Source organism: Schistocerca gregaria, unplaced genomic scaffold (assembly GCF_023897955.1).
Source record: "Schistocerca gregaria isolate iqSchGreg1 unplaced genomic scaffold, iqSchGreg1.2 ptg000174l, whole genome shotgun sequence".
NCBI lineage: Eukaryota > Metazoa > Arthropoda > Insecta > Orthoptera > Acrididae > Schistocerca > Schistocerca gregaria.
The window spans coordinates 3,224,945-3,245,745 of record NW_026061726.1 but is presented as its reverse complement, the minus strand read 5'-3'; the positions used below and the strand labels follow the sequence as shown (position 1 = coordinate 3,245,745).

General features: G+C 49.2%; 3 non-coding genes across 3 annotated transcripts; all 3 read left to right on the top strand.

The window, feature by feature from the left end:
* Positions 1-11,889: 11,889 nt before the first annotated feature.
* Trnaa-ggc (transfer RNA alanine (anticodon GGC)) lies at positions 11,890-11,961 on the top strand. Its single transcript has one exon. It is a non-coding gene; the product is annotated as a tRNA-Ala (tRNA).
* A 3,097-nt stretch (positions 11,962-15,058) lies between these two features.
* On the top strand, positions 15,059-15,130 carry Trnaa-ggc (transfer RNA alanine (anticodon GGC)). The gene has a single exon. It is a non-coding gene; the product is annotated as a tRNA-Ala (tRNA).
* A 4,665-nt stretch (positions 15,131-19,795) lies between these two features.
* On the top strand, positions 19,796-19,867 carry Trnaa-ggc (transfer RNA alanine (anticodon GGC)). The gene has a single exon. It is a non-coding gene; the product is annotated as a tRNA-Ala (tRNA).
* Positions 19,868-20,801: the final 934 nt, after the last annotated feature.

Genomic DNA, 20,801 nt, shown 5'->3' with positions numbered 1-20,801 from the left:
GCCTGCAGACACAGAGCAGCCACACTAGGAGGGCGGCATAAGCCGTAGGCGAAATGTGCACATTCGCTTTGGCGCGACGTCGAACTATAAAAAATGCTGTCACTAGCGTGAGCGTCGTGGAAAGTCGGAAAAGTCGGCTGCGAGGGTGAGTGCCAAGTTTGGGGAGCGTTTCGTAGCATGCGCAGTGCAATGGAGACGTGGAAACTTATTGTGGCCCAGTGTTTTGCAGTTGGACGACAAGATTGGTACACAGTAGTAAAGAGCGAGGCACTGAGTTGGCATGAATAATGGAGTGCACAATGGGGCTCGAGATGTGTTTGTTACCTCAGGTGCTGTATGATTGTCGTCAAGGAGTGAAAACGGAGCAATTTGTGACGGCTCTTTGAATTTAAGACGTTAAAAACAGACGGAATTTGCATTTGTAATACCAGAGCATCGAAACTACTTGGCACTTTTGTGTATATGAACGGATCCGCGCCTTTGTACTCTGCTCCCTTCACCACTACAAACCAACCAACCATCGTGTCCGTGCGCATCTGAGTCGCAAACAATGGGGAATAGCGCAGTTTGCTCGTGCATGGGGCGTAGCTCAGTTGGTAGAGCGTTCGCTTGGCATGTGAAAGGTCCAGGGTTCAAGCCGCCACGCCTCCATATTTTGTTGTCAGTGCATGGTAAGTGTTGATCGCGGCGAACCTAAAGGCACGCAAGATGTTGCAAAGCCAGCGTCACAGACTGATATGATGTATACTGACGTAAGGAGAGCAAGATGTAAGTGTGGGGACCGGCTGTTATCGAGGTGTCATCGAGTGCAGATCTGTCTTAGGTATCGCGGCTTAACCTCATTGAAGTCTAGAGGGTGGACAACACGTTGGTCTTACTCAGAGCGGTGTCCGAATTCTATTATCGACGTTATACGTGCCACTTTCATTGTGGCCAACTACGATTCGATATATAATGCACGAAACCTGAAAGACACCCTAACGGATACATAGAGAGTAGTGTTTGTCTGCTGAATAATGGGAGTGCAAGGGTCTGTGTCGTCTATATGGCTGTATGTAGCACCATTAGTCTTCGGGGCGGCGGGCGTAGCTCAGATGGTAGAGCGCCCACTTAGTATGCGAGAGGAACTGGGATCAATACCCAGTGCCTCCAGAATTTTTAACACACCTACATGCGTACCTTGCCATGCAAGTGGAATAATTCACAACCAGCAGATGTGTCTAGGAAGATACAAGCGAATGATTAGCATCCACAATTGACAAGCGTGCTGTTATTAGTGCGCAGGAAGCACCCTCCTCCCACGCCTACACTTATTTTAGAAACAGTACAAGTGTTCCTGTAAGATTCTCAAGCCTATGTCGGAAAGATCTGCCTTGCGCTGAGTTCACGTAAATTCCACTGCACATTCCTATTCTTTGCATGCAGTCAGCTGCTACTGGTGTTGTTAGTTGTGACTGCTGATAACAGATGCCGTAGCAATCAATTCATGGAGTGAGTTGTATGTTTTGCGGTAGTCTGTCTCTGACAAGCAAGCACAGGTGACATAGGTGCGAACACAGGAAGCTTGCAGAACCTCGCTGCCTGCAGACACCGAGCAGCCACACTAGGAGGGCGGCCTAAGCCGTAGGCGAAATGTGCTCATTCGCTTTGGCGCGACGTCGAACTATAAATAATGTTGTCACTAGCGTGAGCGTTGCGTGAGCGTCGTGGAAAGTCGGAAAAGTCGGCTGCGAGGGTGAGTGCCAAGTTTGGGGAGCGTTTCGTAGTATGCGCAGTGCAATGGAGACGTGGAAACTTATTGTGGCCCAGTGTTTTGCAGTTGGACGACAAGATTGGTACACAGTAGTAAAGAGCGAGGCAGTGAGTTGGCATGAATAATGGAGTGCACAATGGGGCTCGAGATGTGTTTGTTACCTCAGGTGCTGTATGATTGTCGTCAAGGAGTGAAAACGGAGCAATTTGTGACGGCTCTTTGAATTTAAGACGTTAAAAACAGACGGAATTTGCATTTGTAATACCAGAGCATCGAAACTACTTGGAACTTTTGTGTATATGAACGGGTCCGCGCCTTTGTACTCTGCTCCCTTCACCGCTACAAACCAACCAACCATGGTGTCCGTGCGCATCTGAGTCGCAAAGAATGGGGAATAGCGCAGTTTGCTCGTGCATGGGGCGTAGCTCAGTTGGTAGAGCGTTCGCTTGGCATGTGAAAGGTCCAGGGTTCAAACCGCGGCGCCTCCATATTTTGTTGTCAGTGCATGGTAAGTGTTGATCGCGGCGAACCTAAAGGCACGCAAGATGTTGCAAAGCCAGCGTCACAGACTGATATGATGTATACTGACGTAAGGAGAGCAAGATGTAAGTGTGGGGACCGGCTGTTATCGAGGTGTCATCGAGTGCAGATCTGTCTTAGGTATCGCGGCTTAACCTCATTGAAGTCTAGAGGGTGGACAACACGTTGGTCTTACTCAGAGCGGTGTCCGAATTCTATTTTCGACGTTATACGTGCCACTTTCATTGTGGCCAACTACGATTCGATACATAATGCACGAAACCTGAAAGACACCCTAACGGATACATAGAGAGTAGTGTTTGTCTGCTGAATAATGGGAGTGGAAGGGTCTGTGTCGTCTATATGGCTGTATGTAGCACCATTAGTCTTCGGGGCGGCGGGCGTAGCTCAGATGGTAGAGCGCTCGCTTAGTATGCGAGAGGAACTGGGATCAATACCCAGTGCCTCCAGAATTTTTAACACACCTACATGCGTACCTTGCCATGCAAGTGGAATAATTCACAACCAGCAGATGTGTCTAGGAAGATACAAGCGAATTATTAGCATCCACAATTGACAAGCGTGCTGTTATTAGTGCGCAGGAAGCACCCTCCTCCCACGCCTACACTTAATTTAGAAACAGTACAAGTGTTCCTGTAAGATTCTCAAGCCTATGTCGGAAAGATCTGCCTTGCGCTGAGTTCACGTAAATTCCACTGCACATTCCTATTCTTTGCATGCAGTCAGCTGCTACTGGTGTTGTTAGTTGTGACTGCTGATAACAGATGCCGTAGCAATCAATTCATGGAGTGAGTTGTATGTTTTGCGGTAGTCTGTCTCTGACAAGCAAGCACAGGTGACATAGGTGCGAACACAGGAAGCTTGCAGACCCTCGCTGCCTGCAGACACAGAGCAGCCACACTAGGAGGGCGGCCTAAGCCGTAGGCGAAATGTGCTCATTCGCTTTGGCGCGACGTCGAACTATAAAAAATGCTGTCACTAGCGTGAGCGTCGTGGAAAGTCGGAAAAGTCGGCTGCGAGGGTGAGTGCCAAGTTTGGGGAGCGTTTCGTAGCATGCGCAGTGCAATGGAGACGTGGAAACTTATTGTGGCCCAGTGTTTTGCAGTTGGACGACAAGATTGGTACACAGTAGTAAAGAGCGAGGCACTGAGTTGGCATGAATAATGGAGTGCACAATGGGGCTCGAGATGTGTTTGTTACCTCAGGTGCTGTATGATTGTCGTCAAGGAGTGAAAACGGAGCAATTTGTGACGGCTCTTTGAATTTAAGACGTTAAAAACAGACGGAAGTTGCATTTGTAATACCAGAGCATCGAAACTACTTGGCACTTTTGTGTATATGAACGGATCCGCGCCTTTGTACTCTGCTCCCTTCACCACTACAAACCAACCAACCATCGTGTCCGTGCGCATCTGAGTCGCAAACAATGGGGAATAGCGCAGTTTGCTCGTGCATGGGGCGTAGCTCAGTTGGTAGAGCGTTCGCTTGGCATGTGAAAGGTCCAGGGTTCAAGCCGCCACGCCTCCATATTTTGTTGTCAGTGCATGGTAAGTGTTGATCGCGGCGAACCTAAAGGCACGCAAGATGTTGCAAAGCCAGCGTCACAGACTGATATGATGTATACTGACGTAAGGAGAGCAAGATGTAAGTGAGGGGACCGGCTGTTATCGAGGTGTCATCGAGTGCAGACCTGTCTTAGGTATCGCGGCTTAACCTCATTGAAGTCTAGAGGGTGGACAACACGTTGGTCTTACTCAGAGCGGTGTCCGAATTCTATTATCGACGTTATACGTGCCACTTTCATTGTGGCCAACTACGATTCGATATATAATGCACGAAACCTGAAAGACACCCTAACGGATACATAGAGAGTAGTGTTTGTCTGCTGAATAATGGGAGTGCAAGGGTCTGTGTCGTCTATATGGCTGTATGTAGCACCATTAGTCTTCGGGGCGGCGGGCGTAGCTCAGATGGTAGAGCGCCCGCTTAGTATGCGAGAGGAACTGGGATCAATACCCAGTGCCTCCAGAATTTTTAACACACCTACATGCGTACCTTGCCATGCAAGTGGAATAATTCACAACCAGCAGATGTGTCTAGGAAGATACAAGCGAATGATTAGCATCCACAATTGACAAGCGTGCTGTTATTAGTGCGCAGGAAGCAGCCTCCTCCCACGCCTACACTTATTTTAGAAACAGTACAAGTGTTCCTGTAAGATTCTCAAGCCTATGTCGGAAAGATCTGCCTTGCGCTGAGTTCACGTAAATTCCACTGCACATTCCTATTCTTTGCATGCAGTCAGCTGCTACTGGTGTTGTTAGTTGTGACTGCTGATAACAGATGCCGTAGCAATCAATTCATGGAGTGAGTTGTATGTTTTGCGGTAGTCTGTCTCTGACAAGCAAGCACAGGTGACATAGGTGCGAACACAGGAAGCTTGCAGAACCTCGCTGCCTGCAGACACCGAGCAACCACACTAGGAGGGCGGCCTAAGCCGTAGGCGAAATGTGCTCATTCGCTTTGGCGCGACGTCGAACTATAAATAATGTTGTCACTAGCGTGAGCGTTGCGTGAGCGTCGTGGAAAGTCGGAAAAGTCGGCTGCGAGGGTGAGTGCCAAGTTTGGTGAGCGTTTCGTAGTATTCGCAGTGCAATGGAGACGTGGAAACTTATTGTGGCCCAGTGTTTTGCAGTTGGACGACAAGATTGGTACACAGTAGTAAAGAGCGAGGCAGTGAGATGGCATGAATAATGGAGTGCACAATGGGGCTCGAGATGTGTTTGTTACCTCAGGTGCTGTATGATTGTCGTCAAGGAGTGAAAACGGAGCAATTTGTGACGGCTCTTTGAATTTAAGACGTTAAAAACAGACGGAATTTGCATTTGTAATACCAGAGCATCGAAACTACTTGGAACTTTTGTGTATATGAACGGGTCCGCGCCTTTGTACTCTGCTCCCTTCACCGCTACAAACCAACCAACCATGGTGTCCGTGCGCATCTGAGTCGCAAAGAATGGGGAATAGCGCAGTTTGCTCGTGCATGGGGCGTAGCTCAGTTGGTAGAGCGTTCGCTTGGCATGTGAAAGGTCCAGGGTTCAAGCCGCGGCGCCTCCATATTTTGTTGTCAGTGCATGGTAAGTGTTGATCGCGGCGAACCTAAAGGCACGCAAGATGTTGCAAAGCCAGCGTCACAGACTGATATGATGTATACTGACGTAAGGAGAGCAAGATGTAAGTGTGGGGACCGGCTGTTATCGAGGTGTCATCGAGTGCAGATCTGTCTTAGGTATCGCGGCTTAACCTCATTGAAGTCTAGAGGGTGGACAACACGTTGGTCTTACTCAGAGCGGTGTCCGAATTCTATTTTCGACGTTATACGTGCCACTTTCATTGTGGCCAACTATGATTCGATACATAATGCACGAAACCTGAAAGACACCCTAACGGATACATAGAGAGTAGTGTTTGTCTGCTGAATAATGGGAGTGGAAGGGTCTGTGTCGTCTATATGGCTGTATGTAGCACCATTAGTCTTCGGGGCGGCGGGCGTAGCTCAGATGGTAGAGCGCTCGCTTAGTATGCGAGAGGAACTGGGATCAATACCCAGTGCCTCCAGAATTTTTAACACACCTACATGCGTACCTTGCCAAGCAAGTGGAATAATTCACAACCAGCAGATGTGTCTAGGAAGATACAAGCGAATTATTAGCATCCACAATTGACAAGCGTGCTGTTATTAGTGCGCAGGAAGCACCCTCCTCCCACGCCTACACTTAATTTAGAAACAGTACAAGTGTTCCTGTAAGATTCTCAAGCCTATGTCGGAAAGATCTGCCTTGCGCTGAGTTCACGTAAATTCCACTGCACATTCCTATTCTTTGCATGCAGTCAGCTGCTACTGGTGTTGTTAGTTGTGACTGCTGATAACAGATGCCGTAGCAATCAATTCATGGAGTGAGTTGTATGTTTTGCGGTAGTCTGTCTCTGACAAGCAAGCACAGGTGACATAGGTGCGAACACAGGAAGCTTGCAGACCCTCGCTGCCTGCAGACACAGAGCAGCCACACTAGGAGGGCGGCCTAAGCCGTAGGCGAAATGTGCTCATTCGCTTTGGCGCGACGTCGAACTATAAAAAATGCTGTCACTAGCGTGAGCGTTGCGTGAGCGTCGTGGAAAGTCGGAAAAGTCGGCTGCGAGGGTGAGTGCCAAGTTTGGGGAGCGTTTCGTAGTATGCGCAGTGCAATGGAGACGTGGAAACTTATTGTGGCCCAGTGTTTTGCAGTTGGACGACAAGATTGGTACACAGTAGTAAAGAGCGAGGCAGTGAGTTGGCATGAATAATGGAGTGCACAATGGGGCTCGAGATGTGTTTGTTACCTCAGGTGCTGTATGATTGTCGTCAAGGAGTGAAAACGGAGCAATTTGTGACGGCTCTTTGAATTTAAGACGTTAAAAACAGACGGAATTTGCATTTGTAATACCAGAGCATCGAAACTACTTGGAACTTTTGTGTATATGAACGGGTCCGCGCCTTTGTACTCTGCTCCCTTCACCGCTACAAACCAACCAACCATGGTGTCCGTGCGCATCTGAGTCGCAAAGAATGGGGAATAGCGCAGTTTGCTCGTGCATGGGGCGTAGCTCAGTTGGTAGAGCGTTCGCTTGGCATGTGAAAGGTCCAGGGTTCAAGCCGCGGCGCCTCCATATTTTGTTGTCAGTGCATGGTAAGTGTTGATCGCGGCGAACCTAAAGGCACGCAAGATGTTGCAAAGCCAGCGTCACAGACTGATATGATGTATACTGACGTAAGGAGAGCAAGATGTAAGTGTGGGGACCGGCTGTTATCGAGGTGTCATCGAGTGCAGATCTGTCTTAGGTATCGCGGCTTAACCTCATTGAAGTCTAGAGGGTGGACAACACGTTGGTCTTACTCAGAGCGGTGTCCGAATTCTATTTTCGACGTTATACGTGCCACTTTCATTGTGGCCAACTACGATTCGATACATAATGCACGAAACCTGAAAGACACCCTAACGGATACATAGAGAGTAGTGTTTGTCTGCTGAATAATGGGAGTGGAAGGGTCTGTGTCGTCTATATGGCTGTATGTAGCACCATTAGTCTTCGGGGCGGCGGGCGTAGCTCAGATGGTAGAGCGCTCGCTTAGTATGCGAGAGGAACTGGGATCAATACCCAGTGCCTCCAGAATTTTTAACACACCTACATGCGTACCTTGCCATGCAAGTGGAATAATTCACAACCAGCAGATGTGTCTAGGAAGATACAAGCGAATTATTAGCATCCACAATTGACAAGCGTGCTGTTATTAGTGCGCAGGAAGCACCCTCCTCCCACGCCTACACTTAATTTAGAAACAGTACAAGTGTTCCTGTAAGATTCTCAAGCCTATGTCGGAAAGATCTGCCTTGCGCTGAGTTCACGTAAATTCCACTGCACATTCCTATTCTTTGCATGCAGTCAGCTGCTACTGGTGTTGTTAGTTGTGACTGCTGATAACAGATGCCGTAGCAATCAATTCATGGAGTGAGTTGTATGTTTTGCGGTAGTCTGTCTCTGACAAGCAAGCACAGGTGACATAGGTGCGAACACAGGAAGCTTGCAGACCCTCGCTGCCTGCAGACACAGAGCAGCCACACTAGGAGGGCGGCCTAAGCCGTAGGCGAAATGTGCTCATTCGCTTTGGCGCGACGTCGAACTATAAAAAATGCTGTCACTAGCGTGAGCGTCTGGAATCCATTCTTACCCGCCGCCTACACAAGCACCTTCACCAACACCGCCTCCTCCCCCCTACCCAATGTGGCTTTCGGCCGTCCTTCTCAGCCGATGACCTCCTCCTTCACCTCACTCACCTCCTCTCCGAACAACTCAATTCCCGTCGTTCCGCCATCTTCCTTTCCCTCGACCTCGAACGCGCATATGACCGTGTGTGGCATTCCGGTCTCCTTTTCAAGCTCCAAACCTTTGCTCTTCCTCTCAACTATGTCCGTCTGGTCGCTTCCTTCCTTTCCCACCGTCCTTCCTATGTCACCATCCACAACACTGATTCCTACACCTTCTACCCCTCCGCCGGTGTGCCCCAAGGTTCCGTCCTTTCCCCTCTTCTCTACCTCCTTTACACGGCAGACATGCCTCCACCTGCACCTCCCCTACACCTTCTCCAGTACGCCGATGACACTGCCTTCCTTGCCCTCGCTCCCACCCTGCAACGCTCCCAGCACCTTCTCCAATCCTATCTTGACCGGTTCACCACTTGGTGTAACCAGTGGTTGCTCAAGGTCAATCCTTCCAAGACCCAGGCGATCATTGTAGGCAAAACCACTCGTTCCTTCCGTCTCCTTGATTTCTATCTTACTATTTATGGCCGTCCCATCACCCTCACACCTACTCTCAAGTACCTTGGTGTCACCCTCGACCGTCGCCTCTCCTGGAACCCACATCTCCGGACGATCCAAGCCAAGGCACGCTCCCGCCTCCGCCTCCTTAAGCTCCTTTCTGGCCGTACATGGGGTCTGGACCCTTCCACCATCCTCTACACCTACAAGTCCCTCATCCGTCCTATCCTTTGCTTGCTCATCCCGCCTGGATCTCTGCCCCTCCTACCTTCTACAAGTCCATTCAGATCCTAGAACGCCATGCGCTCCTCCTCGCCTATCGCATCCGTCTCCCTTCCCCCACGCGGATCCTCTATGACCTGATTCCCTTCCCGCACCTCCTCCTTTTCCTCGAACGGTTACGGATCCTCTACACCTCCCGCAAGCTTGATCCTCCACACCCTCTTGTCTCTCCCATCCTCTCCCACCCCAACCCGCTGCCGCGCCTGCATTCCTATATCCCACCTGCTCTCCATCTTTACACCCTCCACACCCTCTCCCTCGGTGGCTTCCGTCAACTCCCCCTCCCTGATGATGCCCTCCTCCCCTCCATCTACCCCTCCTACCAACTTTGAGCCTTACCTTCCCTCTCCTCTCCTTTTCCTATGGGCACCCTCTCTCCCTTCTCTCCCTCCCTCCCCTCCCCTTTCTCCTTGGGCTTCCACTCCCCCTACCCTCCCCCTTCTCCTCCATCCCTCTCCTCCACTGGCATCTTCCCCTCCCCCTCTCTCTCCTCTTCCCCACACCTTTTCCCCTTGGCAGGCCACGACTCTGCTGTCTTCCATCAGTTACTTTCATCGTCCTACGCCGAAGACCATCGCATGTGTTTGTGCCTCGACTCTCCTGCAGTGTGTTTGTGTTTCGTCGTTTGTGCTCCGCTGGTTCACGTGTGGCCATCTGCCATCTGCGTTTGTGCACCGTGTTTCTCCGCTTTTATCCATTGTGCTACGCACGTGACCGACTCCGTTTTAACTCTGTTTTGTCTACTGTTTGTACCCCGCCGTCTTGATTGTTTTTATATCTCACTCATCTCTGTTCTTGTATACTCTGAGGCCGAAGAGCGGCATACTTGGTCCGCTGCCGGCCTACCTGTTTGTCACAGGTATTAAAATCACAATAAAGGAAAAAAAAAAAAAAGCGTGAGCGTCGTGGAAAGTCGGAAAAGTCGGCTGCGAGGGTGAGTGCCAAGTTTGGGGAGCGTTTCGTAGTATGCGCAGTGCAATGGAGACGTGGAAACTTATTGTGGCCCAGTGTTTTGCAGTTGGACGACAAGATTGGTACACAGTAGTAAAGAGCGAGGCAGTGAGTTGGCATGAATAATGGAGTGCACAATGGGGCTCGAGATGTGTTTGTTACCTCAGGTGCTGTATGATTGTCGTCAAGGAGTGAAAACGGAGCAATTTGTGACGGCTCTTTGAATTTAAGACGTTAAAAACAGACGGAATTTGCATTTGTAATACCAGAGCATCGAAACTACTTGGAACTTTTGTGTATATGAACGGATCCGCGCCTTTGTACTCTGCTCCCTTCACCACTACAAACCAACCAACCATGGTGTCCGTGCGCATCTGAGTCGCAAAGAATGGGGAATAGCGCAGTTTGCTCGTGCATGGGGCGTAGCTCAGTTGGTAGAGCGTTCGCTTGGCATGTGAAAGGTCCAGGGTTCAAGCCGCCACGCCTCCATATTTTGTTGTCAGTGCATGGTAAGTGTTGATCGCGGCGAACCTAAAGGCACGCAAGATGTTGCAAAGCCAGCGTCACAGACTGATATGATGTATACTGACGTAAGGAGAGCAAGATGTAAGTGTGGGGACCGGCTGTTATCGAGGTGTCATCGAGTGCAGATCTGTCTTAGGTATCGCGGCTTAACCTCATTGAAGTCTAGAGGGTGGACAACACGTTGGTCTTACTCAGAGCGGTGTCCGAATTCTATTATCGACGTTATACGTGCCACTTTCATTGTGGCCAACTACGATTCGATATATAATGCACAAAACCTGAAAGACACCCTAACGGATACATAGAGAGTAGTGTTTGTCTGCTGAATAATGGGAGTGCAAGGGTCTGTGTCGTCTATATGGCTGTATGTAGCACCATTAGTCTTCGGGGCGGCGGGCGTAGCTCAGATGGTAGAGCGCCCGCTTAGTATGCGAGAGGAACTGGGATCAATACCCAGTGCCTCCAGAATTTTTAACACACCTACATGCGTACCTTGCCATGCAAGTGGAATAATTCACAACCAGCAGATGTGTCTAGGAAGATACAAGCGAATGATTAGCATCCACAATTGACAAGCGTGCTGTTATTAGTGCGCAGGAAGCACCCTCCTCCCACGCCTACACTTAATTTAGAAACAGTACAAGTGTTCCTGTAAGATTCTTAAGCCTATGTCGGAAAGATCTGCCTTGCGCTGAGTTCACGTAATTTCCACTGCACATTCCTATTCTTTGCATGCAGTCAGCTGCTACTGGTGTTGTTAGTTGTGACTGCTGATAACAGATGCCGTAGCAATCAATTCATGGAGTGAGTTGTATGTTTTGCGGTAGTCTGTCTCTGACAAGCAAGCACAGGTGACATAGGTGCGAACACAGGAAGCTTGCAGACCCTCGCTGCCTGCAGACACCGAGCAGCCACACTAGGAGGGCGGCCTAAGCCGTAGGCGAAATGTGCTCATTCGCTTTGGCGCGACGTCGAACTATAAATAATGCTGTCACTAGCGTGAGCGTTGCGTGGGCGTCCTGGAAAGTCGGAAAAGTCGGCTGCGAGGGTGAGTGCCAAGTTTGGGGAGCGTTTCGTAGTATGCGCAGTGCAATGGAGACGTGGAAACTTATTGTGGCCCAGTGTTTTGCAGTTGGACGACAAGATTGGTACACAGTAGTAAAGAGCGAGGCAGTGAGTTGGCATGAATAATGGAGTGCACAATGGGGCTCGAGATGTGTTTGTTACCTCAGGTGCTGTATGATTGTCGTCAAGGAGTGAAAACGGAGCAATTTGTGACGGCTCTTTGAATTTAAGACGTTAAAAACAGACGGAATTTGCATTTGTAATACCAGAGCATCGAAACTACTTGGAACTTTTGTGTATATGAACGGGTCCGCGCCTTTGTACTCTGCTCCCTTCACCGCTACAAACCAACCAACCATCGTGTCCGTGCGCATCTGAGTCGCAAAGAATGGGGAATAGCGCAGTTTGCTCGTGCATGGGGCGTAGCTCAGTTGGTAGAGCGTTCGCTTGGCATGTGAAAGGTCCAGGGTTCAAGCCGCGGCGCCACCATATTTTGTTGTCAGTGCATGGTAAGTGTTGATCGCGGCGAACCTAAAGGCACGCAAGATGTTGCAAAGCCAGCGTCACAGACTGATATGATGTATACTGACGTAAGGAGAGCAAGATGTAAGTGTGGGGACCGGCTGTTATCGAGGTGTCATCGAGTGCAGATCTGTCTTAGGTATCGCGGCTTAACCTCATTGAAGTCTAGAGGGTGGACAACACGTTGGTCTTACTCAGAGCGGTGTCCGAATTCTATTTTCGACGTTATACGTGCCACTTTCATTGTGGCCAACTACGATTCGATACATAATGCACGAAACCTGAAAGACACCCTAACGGATACATAGAGAGTAGTGTTTGTCTGCTGAATAATGGGAGTGCAAGGGTCTGTGTCGTCTATATGGCTGTATGTAGCACCATTAGTCTTCGGGGGGGCGGGAGTAGCTCAGATGGTAGAGCGCTCGCTTAGTATGCGAGAGGAACTGGGATCAATACCCAGTGCTTCCAGAATATTTAACACACCTACATGCGTACCTTGCCATGCAAGTGGAATAATTCACAACCAGCAGATGTGTCTAGGAAGATACAAGCGAATTATTAGCATCCACAATTGACAAGCGTGCTGTTATTAGTGCGCAGGAAGCAGCCTCCTCCCACGCCTACACTTATTTTAGAAACAGTACAAGTGTTCCTGTAAGATTCTCAAGCCTATGTCGGAAAGATCTGCCTTGCGCTGAGTTCACGTAAATTCCACTGCACATTCCTATTCTTTGCATGCAGTCAGCTGCTACTGGTGTTGTTAGTTGTGACTGCTGATAACAGATGCCGTAGCAATCAATTCATGGAGTGAGTTGTATGTTTTGCGGTAGTCTGTCTCTGACAAGCAAGCACAGGTGACATAGGTGCGAACACAGGAAGCTTGCAGACCCTCGCTGCCTGCAGACACCGAGCAGCCACACTAGGAGGGCGGCCTAAGCCGTAGGCGAAATGTGCTCATTCGCTTTGGCGCGACGTCGAACTATAAATAATGCTGTCACTAGCGTGAGCGTTGCGTGAGCGTCGTGGAAAGTCGGAAAAGTCGGCTGCGAGGGTGAGTGCCAAGTTTGGGGAGCGTTTCGTAGTATGCGCAGTGCAATGGAGACGTGGAAACTTATTGTGGCCCAGTGTTTTGCAGTTGGACGACAAGATTGGTACACAGTAGTAAAGAGCGAGGCACTGAGTTGGCATGAATAATGGAGTGCACAATGGGGCTCGAGATGTGTTTGTTACCTCAGGTGCTGTATGATTGTCGTCAAGGAGTGAAAACGGAGCAATTTGTGACGGCTCTTTGAATTTAAGACGTTAAAAACAGACGGAAGTTGCATTTGTAATACCAGAGCATCGAAACTACTTGAAACTTTTGTGTATATGAACGGGTCCGCGCCTTTGTACTCTGCTCCCTTCACCACTACAAACCAACCAACCATCGTGTCCGTGCGCATCTGAGTCGCAAACAATGGGGAATAGCGCAGTTTGCTCGTGCATGGGGCGTAGCTCAGTTGGTAGAGCGTTCGCTTGGCATGTGAAAGGTCCAGGGTTCAAGCCGCCACGCCTCCATATTTTGTTGTCAGTGCATGGTAAGTGTTGATCGCGGCGAACCTAAAGGCACGCAAGATGTTGCAAAGCCAGCGTCACAGACTGATATGATGTATACTGACGTAAGGAGAGCAAGATGTAAGTGTGGGGACCGGCTGTTATCGAGGTGTCATCGAGTGCAGATCTGTCTTAGGTATCGCGGCTTAACCTCATTGAAGTCTAGAGGGTGGACAACACGTTGGTCTTACTCAGAGCGGTGTCCGAATTCTATTATCGACGTTATACGTGCCACTTTCATTGTGGCCAACTACGATTCGATATATAATGCACGAAACCTGAAAGACACCCTAACGGATACATAGAGAGTAGTGTTTGTCTGCTGAATAATGGGAGTGCAAGGGTCTGTGTCGTCTATATGGCTGTATGTAGCACCATTAGTCTTCGGGGCGGCGGGCGTAGCTCAGATGGTAGAGCGCCCGCTTAGTATGCGAGAGGAACTGGGATCAATACCCAGTGCCTCCAGAATTTTTAACACACCTACATGCGTACCTTGCCATGCAAGTGGAATAATTCACAACCAGCAGATGTGTCTAGGAAGATACAAGCGAATGATTAGCATCCACAATTGACAAGCGTGCTATTATTAGTGCGCAGGAAGCACCCTCCTCCCACGCCTACACTTAATTTAGAAACAGTACAAGTGTTCCTGTAAGATTCTCAAGCCTATGTCGGAAAGATCTGCCTTGCGCTGAGTTCACGTAATTTCCACTGCACATTCCTATTCTTTGCATGCAGTCAGCTGCTACTGGTGTTGTTAGTTGTGACTGCTGATAACAGATGCCGTAGCAATCAATTCATGGAGTGAGTTGTATGTTTTGCGGTAGTCTGTCTCTGACAAGCAAGCACAGGTGACATAGGTGCGAACACAGGAAGCTTGCAGACCCTCGCTGCCTGCAGACACCGAGCAGCCACATTAGGAGGGCGGCCTAAGCCGTAGGCGAAATGTGCTCATTCGCTTTGGCGCGACGTCGAACTATAAATAATGCTGTCACTAGCGTGAGCGTCGTGGAAAGTCGGAAAAGTCGGCTGCGAGGGTGAGTGCCAAGTTTGGGGAGCGTTTCGTAGTATGCGCAGTGCAATGGAGACGTGGAAACTTATTGTGGCCCAGTGTTTTGCAGTTGGACGACAAGATTGGTACACAGTAGTAAAGAGCGAGGCAGTGAGTTGGCATGAATAATGGAGTGCACAATGGGGCTCGAGATGTGTTTGTTACCTCAGGTGCTGTATGATTGTCGTCAAGGAGTAGAAACGGAGCAATTTGTGACGGCTCTTTCAATTTAAGACGTTAAAAACAGACGGAATTTGCATTTGTAATACCAGAGCATCGAAACTACTTGGAACTTTTGTGTATATGAACGGGTCCGCGCCTTTGTACTCTGCTCCCTTCACCGCTACAAACCAACCAACCATCGTGTCCGTGCGCATCTGAGTCGCAAAGAATGGGGAATAGCGCAGTTTGCTCGTGCATGGGGCGTAGCTCAGTTGGTAGAGCGTTCGCTTGGCATGTGAAAGGTCCAGGGTTCAAGCCGCGGCGCCACCATATTTTGTTGTCAGTGCATGGTAAGTGTTGATCGCGGCGAACCTAAAGGCACGCAAGATGTTGCAAAGCCAGCGTCACAGACTGATATGATGTATACTGACGTAAGGAGAGCAAGATGTAAGTGTGGGGACCGGCTGTTATCGAGGTGTCATCGAGTGCAGATCTGTCTTAGGTATCGCGGCTTAACCTCATTGAAGTCTAGAGGGTGGACAACACGTTGGTCTTACTCAGAGCGGTGTCCGAATTCTATTTTCGACGTTATACGTGCCACTTTCATTGTGGCCAACTACGATTCGATACATAATGCACGAAACCTGAAAGACACCCTAACGGATACATAGAGAGTAGTGTTTGTCTGCTGAATAATGGGAGTGGAAGGGTCTGTGTCGTCTATATGGCTGTATGTAGCACCATTAGTCTTCGGGGCGGCGGGCGTAGCTCAGATGGTAGAGCGCTCGCTTAGTATGCGAGAGGAACTGGGATCAATACCCAGTGCCTCCAGAATTTTTAACACACCTACATGCGTACCTTGCCATGCAAGTGGAATAATTCACAACCAGCAGATGTGTCTAGGAAGATACAAGCGAATTATTAGCATCCACAATTGACAAGCGTGCTGTTATTAGTGCGCAGGAAGCACCCTCCTCCCACGCCTACACTTAATTTAGAAACAGTACAAGTGTTCCTGTAAGATTCTCAAGCCTATGTCGGAAAGATCTGCCTTGCGCTGAGTTCACGTAAATTCCACTGCACATTCCTATTCTTTGCATGCAGTCAGCTGCTACTGGTGTTGTTAGTTGTGACTGCTGATAACAGATGCCGTAGCAATCAATTCATGGAGTGAGTTGTATGTTTTGCGGTAGTCTGTCTCTGACAAGCAAGCACAGGTGACATAGGTGCGAACACAGGAAGCTTGCAGACCCTCGCTGCCTGCAGACACAGAGCAGCCACACTAGGAGGGCGGCCTAAGCCGTAGGCGAAATGTGCTCATTCGCTTTGGCGCGACGTCGAACTATAAAAAATGCTGTCACTAGCGTGAGCGTCGTGGAAAGTCGGAAAAGTCGGCTGCGAGGGTGAGTGCCAAGTTTGGGGAGCGTTTCGTAGTATGCGCAGTGCAATGGAGACGTGGAAACTTATTGTGGCCCAGTGTTTTGCAGTTGGACGACAAGATTGGTACACAGTAGTAAAGAGCGAGGCAGTGAGTTGGCATGAATAATGGAGTGCACAATGGGGCTCGAGATGTGTTTGTTACCTCAGGTGCTGTATGATTGTCGTCGAGGAGTGAAAACGGAGCAATTTGTGACGGCTCTTTGAATTTAAGACGTTAAAAACAGACGGAAGTTGCATTTGTAATACCAGAGCATCGAAACTACTTGGAACTTTTGTGTATATGAACGGGTCCGCGCCTTTGTACTCTGCTCCCTTAACCGCTACAAACCAACCAACCATGGTGTCCGTGCGCATCTGAGTCGCAAAGAATGGGGAACAGCGCAGATTGCTCGTGCATGGGGCGTAGCTCAGTTGGTAGATCGTTCGCTTGGCATGTGAAAGGTCCAGGGTTCAAGCCGCGGCGCCTCCATATTTTGTTGTCAGTGCATGGTAAGTGTTGATCGCGGCGAACCTAAAGGCACGCAAGATGTTGCAAAGCCAGCGTCACAGACTGATATGATGTATACTGACGTAAGGAGAGCAAGATGTAAGTGTGGGGACCGGCTGTTATCGAGGTGTCATCGAGTGCAGATCTGTCTTAGGTATCGCGGCTTAACCTCATTGAAGTCTAGAGGGTGGACAACACGTTGGTCTTACTCAGAGCGGTGTCCGAATTCTATTTTCGACGTTATACGTGCCACTTTCATTGTGGCCAACTACGATTCGATACATAATGCACGAAACCTGAAAGACACCCTAACGGATACATAGAGAGTAGTGTTTGTCTGCTGAATAATGGGAGTGGAAGGGTCTGTGTCGTCTATATGGCTGTATGTAGCACCATTAGTCTTCGGGGCGGCGGGCGTAGCTCAGATGGTAGAGCGCTCGCTTAGTATGCGAGAGGAACTGGGATCAATACCCAGTGCCTCCAGAATTTTTAACACACCTACATGCGTACCTTGCCATGCAAGTGGAATAATTCACAACCAGCAGATGTGTCTAGGAAGATACAAGCGAATTATTAGCATCCACAATTGACAAGCGTGCTGTTATTAGTGCGCAGGAAGCACCCTCCTCCCACGCCTACACTTAATTTAGAAACAGTACAAGTGTTCCTGTAAGATTCTCAAGCCTATGTCGGAAAGATCTGCCTTGCGCTGAGTTCACGTAAATTCCACTGCACATTCCTATTCTTTGCATGCAGTCAGCTGCTACTGGTGTTGTTAGTTGTGACTGCTGATAACAGATGCCGTAGCAATCAATTCATGGAGTGAGTTGTATGTTTTGCGGTAGTCTGTCTCTGACAAGCAAGCACAGGTGACATAGGTGCGAACACAGGAAGCTTGCAGACCCTCGCTGCCTGCAGACACAGAGCAGCCACACTAGGAGGGCGGCCTAAGCCGTAGGCGAAATGTGCTCATTCGCTTTGGCGCGACGTCGAACTATAAAAAATGCTGTCACTAGCGTGAGCGTCGTGGAAAGTCGGAAAAGTCGGCTGCGAGGGTGAGTGCCAAGTTTGGGGAGCGTTTCGTAGTATGCGCAGTGCAATGGAGACGTGGAAACTTATTGTGGCCCAGTGTTTTGCAGTTGGACGACAAGATTGGTACACAGTAGTAAAGAGCGAGGCACTGAGTTGGCATGAATAATGGAGTGCACAATGGGGCTCGAGATGTGTTTGTTACCTCAGGTGCTGTATGATTGTCGTCAAGGAGTGAAAACGGAGCAATTTGTGACGGCTCTTTGAATTTAAGACGTTAAAAACAGACGGAAGTTGCATTTGTAATACCAGAGCATCGAAACTACTTGAAACTTTTGTGTATATGAACGGGTCCGCGCCTTTGTACTCTGCTCCCTTCACCACTACAAACCAACCAACCATCGTGTCCGTGCGCATCTGAGTCGCAAACAATGGGGAATAGCGCAGTTTGCTCGTGCATGGGGCGTAGCTCAGTTGGTAGAGCGTTCGCTTGGCATGTGAAAGGTCCAGGGTTCAAGCCGCCACGCCTCCATATTTTGTTGTCAGTGCATGGTAAGTGTTGATCGCGGCGAACCTAAAGGCACGCAAGATGTTGCAAAGCCAGCGTCACAGACTGATATGATGTATACTGACGTAAGGAGAGCAAGATGTAAGTGTGGGGACCGGCTGTTATCGAGGTGTCATCGAGTGCAGATCTGTCTTAGGTATCGCGGCTTAACCTCATTGAAGTCTAGAGGGTGGACAACACGTTGGTCTTACTCAGAGCGGTGTCCGAATTCTATTATCGACGTTATACGTGCCACTTTCATTGTGGCCAACTACGATTCGATATATAATGCACGAAACCTGAAAGACACCCTAACGGATACATAGAGAGTAGTGTTTGTCTGCTGAATAATGGGAGTGCAAGGGTCTGTGTCGTCTATATGGCTGTATGTAGCACCATTAGTCTTCGGGGCGGCGGGCGTAGCTCAGATGGTAGAGCGCCCGCTTAGTATGCGAGAGGAACTGGGATCAATACCCAGTGCCTCCAGAATTTTTAACACACCTACATGCGTACCTTGCCATGCAAGTGGAATAATTCACAACCAGCAGATGTGTCTAGGAAGATACAAGCGAATGATTAGCATCCACAATTGACAAGCGTGCTATTATTAGTGCGCAGGAAGCACCCTCCTCCCACGCCTACACTTAATTTAGAAACAGTACAAGTGTTCCTGTAAGATTCTCAAGCCTATGTCGGAAAGATCTGCCTTGCGCTGAGTTCACGTAATTTCCACTGCACATTCCTATTCTTTGCATGCAGTCAGCTGCTACTGGTGTTGTTAGTTGTGACTGCTGATAACAGATGCCGTAGCAATCAATTCATGGAGTGAGTTGTATGTTTTGCGGTAGTCTGTCTCTGACAAGCAAGCACAGGTGACATAGGTGCGAACACAGGAAGCTTGCAGACCCTCGCTGCCTGCAGACACCGAGCAGCCACATTAGGAGGGCGGCCTAAGCCGTAGGCGAAATGTGCTCATTCGCTTTGGCGCGACGTCGAACTATAAATAATGCTGTCACTAGCGTGAGCGTCGTGGAAAGTCGGAAAAGTCGGCTGCGAGGGTGAGTGCCAAGTTTGGGGAGCGTTTCGTAGTATGCGCAGTGCAATGGAGACGTGGAAACTTATTGTGGCCCAGTGTTTTGCAGTTGGACGACAAGATTGGTACACAGTAGTAAAGAGCGAGGCAGTGAGTTGGCATGAATAATGGAGTGCACAATGGGGCTCGAGATGTGTTTGTTACCTCAGGTGCTGTATGATTGTCGTCAAGGAGTAGAAACGGAGCAATTTGTGACGGCTCTTTCAATTTAAGACGTTAAAAACAGACGGAATTTGCATTTGTAATACCAGAGCATCGAAACTACTTGGAACTTTTGTGTATATGAACGGGTCCGCGCCTTTGTACTCTGCTCCCTTCACCGCTACAAACCAACCAACCATCGTGTCCGTGCGCATCTGAGTCGCAAAGAATGGGGAATAGCGCAGTTTGCTCGTGCATGGGGCGTAGCTCAGTTGGTAGAGCGTTCGCTTGGCATGTGAAAGGTCCAGGGTTCAAGCCGCGGCGCCACCATATTTTGTTGTCAGTGCATGGTAAGTGTTGATCGCGGCGAACCTAAAGGCACGCAAGATGTTGCAAAGCCAGCGTCACAGACTGATATGATGTATACTGACGTAAGGAGAGCAAGATGTAAGTGTGGGGACCGGCTGTTATCGAGGTGTCATCGAGTGCAGATCTGTCTTAGGTATCGCGGCTTAACCTCATTGAAGTCTAGAGGGTGGACAACACGTTGGTCTTACTCAGAGCGGTGTCCGAATTCTATTTTCGACGTTATACGTGCCACTTTCATTGTGGCCAACTACGATTCGATACATAATGCACGAAACCTGAAAGACACCCTAACGGATACATAGAGAGTAGTGTTTGTCTGCTGAATAATGGGAGTGGAAGGGTCTGTGTCGTCTATATGGCTGTATGTAGCACCATTAGTCTTCGGGGCGGCGGGCGTAGCTCAGATGGTAGAGCGCTCGCTTAGTATGCGAGAGGAACTGGGATCAATACCCAGTGCCTCCAGAATTTTTAACACACCTACATGCGTACCTTGCCATGCAAGTGGAATAATTCACAACCAGCAGATGTGTCTAGGAAGATACAAGCGAATTATTAGCATCCACAATTGACAAGCGTGCTGTTATTAGTGCGCAGGAAGCACCCTCCTCCCACGCCTACACTTAATTTAGAAACAGTACAAGTGTTCCTGTAAGATTCTCAAGCCTATGTCGGAAAGATCTGCCTTGCGCTGAGTTCACGTAAATTCCACTGCACATTCCTATTCTTTGCATGCAGTCAGCTGCTACTGGTGTTGTTAGTTGTGACTGCTGATAACAGATGCCGTAGCAATCAATTCATGGAGTGAGTTGTATGTTTTGCGGTAGTCTGTCTCTGACAAGCAAGCACAGGTGACATAGGTGCGAACACAGGAAGCTTGCAGACCCTCGCTGCCTGC